The sequence below is a fragment of the Danio rerio genome, chromosome 12 (genome assembly GCF_049306965.1).
Source record: "Danio rerio strain Tuebingen ecotype United States chromosome 12, GRCz12tu, whole genome shotgun sequence".
Classification (NCBI taxonomy): domain Eukaryota; kingdom Metazoa; phylum Chordata; class Actinopteri; order Cypriniformes; family Danionidae; genus Danio; species Danio rerio.
This window is the reverse complement of record NC_133187.1, coordinates 47,688,055-47,699,570: the sequence shown is the minus strand read 5'-3', so window position 1 is coordinate 47,699,570 and position 11,516 is coordinate 47,688,055. Positions and strand designations below refer to the sequence as shown.

The following is an 11,516-nucleotide window of genomic DNA, read 5'->3' as shown; positions in this document are numbered from 1 at the left end:
TTCCTAAAAAGACAGTCAGACAGTTGCAGCTCATCCAGAACGCTGCAGCCAGAATTCTAACCAGAACCAGAAAATCAGAGCACATCACACCTGTCCTCAGGTCTTTACACTGGCTGCCAGTTACATTCAGAATAGATTTTGAAGTATTATTACTGGTCTATAAATCACTAAATGGCCTAGGACCTAAATACATCACAGATATGCTCACTGAATACAAACCTAACAGATCACTCAGATCATTAGGATCATATAAACTAGAAGTTCCAAGAGTTCAGTCAAAGCAGGGTGAATCGGCTTTTAGCCACTATGCCCCTCGCTGCTGGAATCAGCTTCCAGAAATGATCAGATGTGCTCCAACATTAGTCACATTCAAATCAAGACTGAAAACACATCTGTTTAGCTGTGCCTTTACTGAATGAGCACTGTGCTGCGTCCGACAGATTGCACTATCATGTTTTTCTCTTCTTCTTCATTCTTTTATATCTCATTTTACCTGTTTTTATGTTTTGTTTTGACGCATTTTTATTATTTGTTTTTATTTTTATTTTACTTGTTTCTTTTATTATTGTTTATGTAAAGCACTTTGAATTGCCATTGTGTATGAAATGTGCTATATAAATAAACTTGCCTTGCCTAAAGAAATATAGTTATCTATAAAAAATGTACACATAGGTTTTATGATGAACATATGGAGAACACAGATACACACACATGTAATAATGAGTCTTAGACAAGTTTCTAACATATAAAGCTCATCTAAAAATGAATTTCCATTGCAATTCCTCTCTTTTTATCATTCATTGATAACTCATCATCAAATTCATTTTCCACAGGCTTTCTAAAATCACACTAGTTATAAATCACATTCTGATTATATTGATCATGCTGATTACACAAATCATTTAACAGGTTTCTGCACACATTAATACACTAGAGATGTTCAAACCCTCTTCTTAATATAGTTTCCCCATTAAGATTTACTTTTCAAAACATCCCTCTTCCCTGGGAGCCGGGCTAAACGAATAATCACTGTTATTGCGCTCCTGACCGAAGTCAGACCCTCAGTCACCCCTCAGAGGTTTCCATCACAGAAATTGCCTGTTATTTGCACATTATTCATTAATTTCACACAACAAAATTCAGAAACATTTGTCAGTTAATTAAAATAATTAACCCTCTTCATTGTTAATTCAATTATAATACTCATAAACATAGGAACACGTTGTTGTTTCTGTACTCTTAAACATACATCACATTTACACTCTTCTCTCGATTTTCATGCAAATGATCACTCTTTTAAGACTTGTTACAGAACATACAACTCATGCAGTTTGCTGTTTTTCTTTGGATAGACCCAAAATACATATAAGCAAGCAAATAGTCGTCTCAAAATTCAAACAAAAAGTCAGATCCATTAACATTTTCTCAATTAAGTAACAGCCGTCACCTAAATCTGTTCTTAGTCTGTTCACAGGTTTTCTTTGTTCATATCCGCATAGCTGCTGCTATCATCAAAGTCATAATCAAATTCATCCCCCATATCAATATTCATACCCTCTTTGTTGACAGCCATCCTTACCATCTGAAGGGATGTTGTAGATGTAATCAGTCTGCCCACTGACCATGATATAAATCTGAAAATACATGGCAGACAACATAATATCACCAGGCCCACCCCCAATACAGGTAACACCACAGTAAAGGCCCAGTAGACCCAGTTTCCCCACTTAAATGACAGTCAATCTAGCCATGAGTTGTTAGCGTTCTTAGGCACTTTTACGGCCAACCTCATATCAACTACAATGCCATTAATGTTTTGTTGTAATCAGGTTAATTAAGGTGACACTAGCAGCAATGCCAGTGTTGTTCTCCTCAGACCACACATTCCTTGCACACAGAATGGATGCCAGCAATCTTTTCGTCCATCTTCAGATCCTTAATGTGATGGTCAAGCACAGCTTTTTCACCTCTCTTTTGGTGGCCTTCTCCTCCGTCTGATTGCTGCTTGGTGTTGTATTCAGAAGTTACTGTTTCACACACACACCTCTTGGCTTTGTTGTTGTTTCTCCCCAGCTGTGACCTTGCTTCACTCAGATATCAGCCTGCTGTTTTCCTTCAGACAACTTCAGAGCCCCTCTTTCTCTCCTACTCCCTCGCAGAATCCTCCTCAGGTGGTGGAATTTTCCTGCAGTTCCCAGCGTGCACCCACGTCGCCCGCTCAGCGACCTTCACCGCTGTCTCAGTGGTCAGTAGTACTTGAAATGGACTTGAAAAACACTTTTGGTGTCAAAATTGTCTAAAAAAGTGGACAACAAACATATTTTGGGTGGCTCAATTGGCTACCCCACATGGCTTGCCCACAGAAAAACCCATGTGGGTCCCAAAGGGGAAAATATTTTAGGGGCCTGCATGGGCTACCCCACATTGGGGCCCACATGTGTTTTTCTGTGGGATTGTCTTGCCCACACTGTCCCACAGTAAACCCATACTTACCCACAGTGGGCCCACACTGGCATGTTTGCTGGGAAGTACATTTTCTGTTTTCTTACCTCCTCTACCGCGCTACTGTCCTCCGACGCAGCAGCCGAATGGTTGAGAATATTTCAGTAATATGCATTTGGCAGCGTCTGATTTTAGAGCCCTTTTGCGCTCTTTCTCTGAGCTTTTCGGCACCGCCTTTTCTTTTTACGGTACATCTCTGACAATTAGCTTGTGTGGCACTTATTGTTTGTTTTACATTCTTGCTAGATTTTAATTACGTCCGCGTAACCTCAGATTGGGTCGGCCCCTCTCGAAACCAGCCGGCCATCGCCGATTGGACCAAATGCGCAACATTTATTATTATTATTATTATTATTATTATTGTTATTATATCATCATAATATCACATCTTGTAAGAGATAAAAGCTTGTAAAAGCATGTAAAAACAATACATTAAAAAAAAAAAAAAACCTGACCGGCCCACATTTAAAAAATGGTCCGGCATTTGCCAGAATTGCCAGATGGCCAGTCCGCCCCTGAGAGAGACAGAATGAAAAAGAAGTCCAACTTTGAGGACAGGAAGACGCGCGGTGAGTAAAACCACTATAGCCTATAAAAATTATAATGTATCTGTTTGTGTTATGTTATCGGGGTAATTAATTATTAAATATTAAACTGTATTAGTGCTCTGTATTTAATGGAGCTCAACATATCTGATCAAACTTTAATACTCTCAATATAAATGCATTTTTTTCAAGATGTTCCACTTTTTCCCATATTTATTTGTGTAACTAATTTAAATGTAATGTTCAGTATTATTATTAATAGAACAAACTGGTATGAACATTTTAAAGTCAGCAAAGCTTCTAAAATTATGCAAAGTAAAACTTGGCTCTTTGAACTTGAATACCCAATTCTAGATTGCATTTAGGAAATTATTTTTTATCAGTGTAAGTCAGGATTGTCGACCTGAGTAAATTATGATGTGCACAAATAAAAAGATAAAATAAAAATAAACAAAACCCACTGAACCACTACAGCCTCCATTGTAGTATTGCTAGTTACAACAGTACAGTTAACTGTTAACAGGCTGATGAATGACAAAACTCTTTAAAGCTTTAAATCTTTAGATACATTTAGAGTCTCAGCTGTAAGGGTAAATACAGAAGAGTCTAGCTGTGCATAGACAGAAAAAAAGCATAAAAATGGCATAAAAAACTGTGTAAAGTGACGACTCGTACACAAAATATGGCTTGATGGAATCCAGTGAGAGCAGACCACAATGAACACTGCGCATCAAGATTTGCTCAATAGACTGAAGCACTGAAACCATGTCAACTCAACAAACATCTTACAAAAATTAATCCAGATAGTGAATAATCTAAATTTATTGAATAATATATAATAATATAAATGTATTGAATAATACAATTTAAAAAAAAAAATAAAGAACAGTAGTTAATTTGAGGGGGTGGCGTCATTTTTATTTTTTGGGGGTCCCCAAAAGAATTCGCCCTACACAAAGGGGTCCTCAGCTGAAAAAGTTTGAAAACCCCTGCTCTAGTGCAATCGAACTAAATAAGGCACGTGTGAAAGCACCCTTATTCAATTAAAATTAGTACCTTTTTATTGAAATGTACGCAACAGATAATGCAGTGATTTTACTTATAAAAATGTTTTAGAATGATTCAGAGTGTAGATGACTGACATGGACACAGATAATATCTTGTTTTAAAAATAACTTTTCATGAGATGTGACCCATATTTTGTATTATTCTTCTGTTGCAGTATTATAATACTTTTATTTTGCTTTGTTTTATTTTCAAGATCCCTGCAATGTGAGATGTAATAATGTGACTGGAGCTGTGAGGAAAGAAGTGATGTTCAACTGCAGCTTCTCTAAACAGTGCACTGAAGGCTGTGTTAAACGGTATAAGTTTCAGTATCCTGAGAAATATAATGACTCTGTTATCTGTAGAGAAGAGTTTCATGACCCCTGTAAGAAGAAGAAAACCTTCACATGCAGCTACACTCCAGATACAGCAATGAAGGAAACGTTCAGATTCTTTGTGCAAACTACGAGTTTAGGAGAAACAGCAGAATTCACTGTGGAGATCTCAGGTATGTCTGTAATACTTCCTTTCAGTTCAGTAAATGTTTGCACATATATCTTTTATCATTTTTAATCTACTAATAATATTTTAATAATCTGTTAGCAGAGCCTGTTAAACATACAAACCCTAACACCGAAGCTCCAGTCAATATGTGTAGTATACTTCATTATACGCACTGATTATTGAAAATAAATAATTAATGTTTATAGGGCAAGAAAACAATAAGACTTCAAAAACAGAAAACTGTTAATGTATTTTGTATATATTTAAAAATTAATAAATATACACATAAATATATTTGGACTTGTGTTTTTGTAAAGAAATAAGCCTCTCCACACTGAAGCATTTAATCAAAGTTTGTGTGGAGAATCTGACTGTCTGCAGTCTACCTTGTGCTGAAGTGAGATTTATGATTTAATTAATAATAATAATTGCTTTTTAATTACTGTACAGGACATGAATTACAAAAAGGTCATGAGAAAACTCCTGTTTCTGCCATCGCTGCAGGTGTGGGCTGCACCATCATCCTCATCATCATCATTATCATCATATTGACCATCATTATCATCTACAAAAAGCATCCTGGTGCATTTCAGAGGATTGAAAGATTCAGATCACCGGACAGAATTGTCACGACAATAATGCAGAGTTAGTGTAATTTCACTTTGAAAGCAAAGGTTATTTTGAATAAGCTGCTACTGAAGAATCAGCTTCATCGAACTGCAGACAACAAAAATCTCTGTTCATAAATCTCTCAGCATAAATCTCTGACTTCAAGTCACTGTGGTATGTGGTAATACCAACATGTGGTATTGATTCTGGCACAGATCTGATGTTTTGCAATTTGAACGGTGAGGTCATATTCAGTTTGGTTTTAGTTTGCCATGCATCATTTTGCACAAACTACAAGCATCATCTTCCTTATCAGCGGCTGCTCACTAACCCTTCAATGAGTTCACTACAGCAGTGTGGTCGACTACTGAAGCAAACATTCACCACTGAAGTTTTAAACTTGCAGTACACTGTAAAAAAAAAAGATCGTAAAAAAAAAGTCAAATGACTGGCAGCTACGGCTGCCAAACAAAAACCATAAAATTACGGTAAAATTTCTTTGTTTTGTAAGAATTGAAATATTGCAAATATTCTGATATCTTTGACAATTCAAAACATGAGCTGAAAACAGAGACTGGTGACTTCACAACCCACCAGGGGGGAATGCGGGAAAAACCAGTTCCTGCTGCATTTGCATCTGAGTATGCTGAAACTCAGCTTCATCCCCCAACTCACACATATGGTCATTTCAATGTTTTAGATTAACCAAACTGACTTTAACTATCATGTTTGATATCATTTGAAATGTCTCAGTGCGATTGGTACAATGGTCTCATTCTCTCAGAAATAGACATAATCAAAACAATAAATATATAACTTCAGGCATCTTTTGAACCACTGTGAAGGGTGTGACTTTTTACACACACACCCCCTTCCTTGAGGGAATTCTTGGATTATTTAAGGTAAGGGTTGAGAAAAACTCAGGGCGATTCTGCCTAACCAGATCAGCCCATAACATGGCTTGCGCCATGTTATGTATATTACAAAGTCAGGAATGCATCTTTTTCATCTTGGATTTATCTTTGACAATTTGATGTTTTGATTGATCGTTTATGAATTGACAGATTGAATTGGCATAATACATTTACCTGACTAATAAATTGTTATGATTTGAATGATTCAAACAGAGTTCGTGTTATTATCTTTAGTAGATTGTGGTAATTTCATAGCACCACAAGCCCCTGTTCAGGTTAGTAGCGGACTAGAACACGGTAGACGGAGCATTGCGGCACGCTATACGATGTCTCTAGAGCTCCGACTAACAAATTGGCATTTATTCATGTATACTTAGGCTGTAAAAGGATATCTAAGGGGATAGTCCTTCACCCGATAAACTTATAATACTATTTAGATAGTATAGTGATTATTCAAAGTTACTACTAGTTTAAGTACGACTGGTCTGCTTAATTCTATAGTAATGATCGTTATATGACTAAATAGCTCTGTCTGATTTAGGAGGTAGCAGACCTATGGGGACCGCATAAAAAATATCCTAATCTGAGTAAGTAGGGTTCTGCCTTTTTAGGATAGCGGTCAATCGCCACTGTTTAGTGACCAAGACTGACATGCTTGTGCTTAAGAAATTGTATACTCGGCCGGTACAAGATTCAGGATGTTATAGAGATCCCAATGAACAAGAATAACATAAAATGATGAACCGAAGAGAATATTCAATCATAATCTAAATTAATGTGAACGGAAACAAAATAACCTTCTCAATGTTTTATAATTGGAGTCAGATAAAACGAGGATAAATATATTAATATTCTAAACCACCTTATACTAAAATTGGAGTCAGATATGAGTTAAGTTTAATATAAATCAACATTGTGCAGCGGAAAGACCGAACATGCAGTGAACCTTCATCCACCAGTGGATACCGTCATTGGACCAACTGGCTGGACCCTACAGTTTAAATAAAGTGCAAAAAATAATAAATTCACAGATATTTTCATTAAAATATTTACAGAAAAAACACTGTTATTTTACAGACTTTTCCTAGATTATTATGATCAAATCCATTTAATAAAGTAACACAATAAGAGTTTTACAGAGAAACACTGTTATTTTACAGGCTTTTCCTAGATTATTTTGATCGAACACCATCAATAAAATGACTGCACTAAAAGTTCAAGAGAAAACAATGTTATTTAATTTTTTTTTACAATTAAATGTCTTTAATAAAATGCCAAGACATGCTCTTGGTCGTAATTTAACAGTTTTATTTTGGATCAAAAAAGTTTGGAAAAAACATCAAACGAGATACAACTGATTACAATTCTCACAACTTACATTTTATTAAATAGTATTGCTTTAAAACATGTAGAGGTTTAAGTTGTATGAAATGATTCAGTTCCAAATCTTAAATGAAATGGAACTGTAACGTGGAGGGGACGCTGACAAAGAAGTGCAGATTCAAATGCAGGTTTATTACACAGATATGGTCAGGCAAGCAAGTCAACACAGGGGCAAACTGCATACAGATGTATGCAGGAAATCCAGAGTCATGGTCAATTAACAAGCAAATGATCAGTCCTGGCAGCAAACAACTTAAACAATTAACAAACAAAGCAAGACAAAAGAAGAGAAACGCGTCATAATGTTCACAGTAGCAGTTTAACAAGACTAAGCAATTGGTGCGTGCGTCTGTGCTGCTTTTAAAGTGCATGTAATCAGTTCATAACGATCCTCCGACTGTGTGTGTGCAATCAGCGGAATCTGGAACAGGTGTATGTGAGCGCTCTTATTGTGTTACTTCATTTAATGGATTTGATAGTAATAATCTAGGAAAAGTCTGTAAAATAACAGTGTTTCTCTGTAAACATTTTAATGACAGTATCTGTAGATTTATAATTTTTTGCACTTTATTTCACCAAAGAAATTTTACCTTAATTTAATGGTTTTTGTTTGGCAGCCGTAGCTGCCAGTCATTTTACCTTTTTTACAGTTTTATTTTTTTTTTACAAAGCAAGTAATTACAATTTATTACTTTAATTTTACGTAATTTTAAATGTACTTAAAAAACAGGAAAAAACACATTAAATAATACGTAGATTTTATTGTATAAAACAGACAAATTGCTGTAATTTGTCATTACTTATGTAGTACATAAAATAACAGTCAAGCTGTTAATTTACAGATAATGTTTGTAATTTTTACGAACTTTTGAATAAAATTTAAAATAACAGGAAAAATACTGTATAAATAATACTGTAATTTCCCTGTATAAAAAACAAAAATGTTGGTAATTTGTCTTAAATAATAAAGTACCTAAAATGAAAGTCAAACGGTTAATTTAGAGAGATTCTTTGTCATTTTACTAAGTTTTGAATATAATGTGAAATGACAAAAAATTACTGTAAAAAATTAGAGTTTTTTCTGTAAAATTAAGTTTTGTTTTTTTTACAGTGTAGTTAAACGGTTGATCAAACAAGCTCAGTTCCTGTATGTTCAAACTACTTTGTGAAGTTTATTTATAAACTAATTTTGAGAGGATCACATGCTTATGATTGCTTGCAGCTGCCCCGCATTATCCAATTTATGATTCACCAATCAGACGATTCCTAAGCCACTATAAATAACCTAAGTTCCATATCACAGCCATCTTCATTTTGAATAATTCCCCCTTCCACCCCTACTTCTCCTCCTTTCTTAGATGGGTGGTATGGTGGCCCAGTGGTTAGCACTGTTGGCTCACAGCAAGAACGTCACTGGTTCTAGTCTCTACCAGGCCAGCCGACGTTCCTGTGCGGAGTTTACACATTCTCCCCGTGCTCACGTGGGTTTCCCCCGGGTTCTCTGGTTTCCTCCCACCGTCCAAAAACATGCAACTTAAGTTAATTGACTAATCAGCACCATATACATGCTCCTAGTAAGTAGTTATCTCTTAAGAGCAATCACTTTCTGTTCGTTAGATACTACAGCAGAGGAGTTCTCGAGATCTACCTGAGTTCAAACTCCCCTCTTGCCTTGCAAACGGGAGGGAGCCCTGGGCTCGAGAATCTTATGAGCTCAGGGCTCTCTCCCGGGACAGCATGCCAAACAAGCTTTATAATCAATCATCATCTAAGTGTGAACTCTTGAACTGTAGTTAAAAATGAGCTGAAACAATACAATTATTGAGATTTTCATTATTAATATTATTATTATTATTATTATTATTATTATTATTATTATTATTATTATTATATTATTTATAAGTCTGGATTATTAGCCCCCCTGAATTATTTCTAACGCAGAGCAGATTTTTTCAACACATTTCTAACCATAATAGTTTTAATAACTCATCTCTAATAACTGATTTATTTTATCTTTGTCATGATGACAGCAAATAATATTTGACTAGACATTCTTCAAGACACTTCTATACAGCTTAAAGTGACATTTAAAGGCTTAACTAGGTTAATTAGGTTAACTAGGCAGGTTAGGGTAATTAGGCAAGTCATTGTATAATGATGGTTTGTTCTGTAGACGAAAAAATAGCTTAAAGGGGGCTAAAAATTTTGACCTTAAAATGTTTTTGAAAATTTATTTTATTCTAGCCAAAATAAAACAAATAAGACTTTCTCCAGAAGAAAAAAAAATTATCTGGTTTACTGTGAACATTTCCTTGCTCTGTTAAACATCATTTGGGAAATGTTTTTAAAAAATAATAATAATAAAAGGGGGCTAATAAATCTGACTTTAACTGTATATCAAAACTTCCATGCCTTTCCAAAGTATTAGACAAGTTTGCACTTATGCAACTGCAATCCTTTTTTCAGATCTACATGTGTTTCAAGAAGCAACCCGGTCTCATCAATCAACAAGTCATGTTTTCACAGCACTGAAACCACTCTCACTCAAAGAAAAAAGATTGCTGCCTGTTTAAACTACTTATTTAAAATGAGCTGAATCAATACAATTCCTAAGTGTTTTTTTTTGTTTTTGTTTTTTTACGGGGGCAACTTAATTGTTTTATGTTCAATCCACTTACATTTGTAAAAACAGTCATTCATTCATTCATTCATTCATTTACTTGTCGGCTTAGTCCCTTTATTAATCCGGGGTCACCACAGCGGAATTAACCGCCAATTTATCCAGCATATGTTTTACGTAGCGGATGCCTTTCCAGCCACAACCAATCTCTGGGAAACATCCACACACACATTCACACACACACTCATACGCTACGGACAATTTAGTCAATTCACCTGTACCGCATGTCTTTGGACTGTGGGGGAAACCGGAGCACCCAGAGGAAACACACGCGAAGGCAGGGAGAACATGCAAACTCTACACAGAAATGCCAACTGAGCCGAGGTTAGAACCAGCGACCTTCTTGTTGTGAGGCGACAGCACTACCTACTGCGCCACTGCCTTGTAAAAACAATCAAGTACACTTAATTGATTTATGTTGGGAGACCATGAATGAATTGTGTGGAGGTGTTTGTTGGCACTTTTTAATGACTTGTTTCTGACTGCTGACTCAGGAAATTGTGCTGTTTTTTGGCTCTATCTTACAGCTGCTTTTGACACAACAACTTGTTCTTGTTCTCACTTAGAGGATTGTGTTGGTATTTAGGGTACTAAACAGGAATTGTTTTACTCACGTATATATTACAAAAGCTTCTCTGTCCAAATTGGCAACTTTATTTTCTTGTCAGCACATCTCTCATGTTTTCCTTATATTTGCTTCCATAAGAAACCCTTTATTTTGGGGTTTAATGAATTTATTTGTGCAGATGGTGCACAGCTTTATTTAGTGAACATAATGTTGTCCAAAACACCACTTAAAGACATTAAATCTTGGTTGGCACTAAATATTTTAATTGGCAAATAAGAAAAGACAGAATTGGTGGTATTTGGAGCAGTGTGTGCTCCGGATCTTCTGAATGTGAACCTGGGTGTTATAGTGACTTCAAGTTAAATAAACAGATTAGTTCAGTAATTAAAGCTATTTCATAGCGGAGCGATCAGTAAGAGAAGAAGGGGGGTTGGTTTAATGGTTTAGGCAGCAGGCCAAAGTCACTGTGGCAGGCCAGATTGACCCTCAGGCCAATGGGAAATGTCCCGGTGCTCCCTATGGCCAGTCCGCCTCTGCATGAGGGTAATCCAAAAGCGTTATCGTGGTCACAGGTAAAGAGGTCGACACGTGCAACAAACCAACATAAATAAGGCAAGGGTCAAAACACGGCAAGACTAGACAAGGGAAACGCTTAGTAAAGTTTACAGAAAATAAGACTCAGCAATGTGTGTGAGAATGTGAAGTGTATATATAGTCCAACTATGCAGTCTTCATGAGCTACAGCTGTGTGCAAGTAATCAGAG

The 11,516-nt window shown here is 36.0% G+C and overlaps 1 long non-coding RNA gene across 1 annotated transcript; it reads left to right on the top strand.

Moving 5' to 3' along the window:
- The first annotated feature begins 3,020 nt into the window (after positions 1-3,020).
- LOC141376883 (uncharacterized) lies at positions 3,021-8,479 on the top strand. Its single transcript, XR_012388229.1, has 3 exons — positions 3,021-3,089; positions 4,270-4,602; positions 5,103-8,479. It is a non-coding gene; the product is annotated as an uncharacterized lncRNA (long non-coding RNA).
- The last annotated feature ends 3,037 nt before the right edge of the window (positions 8,480-11,516 follow it).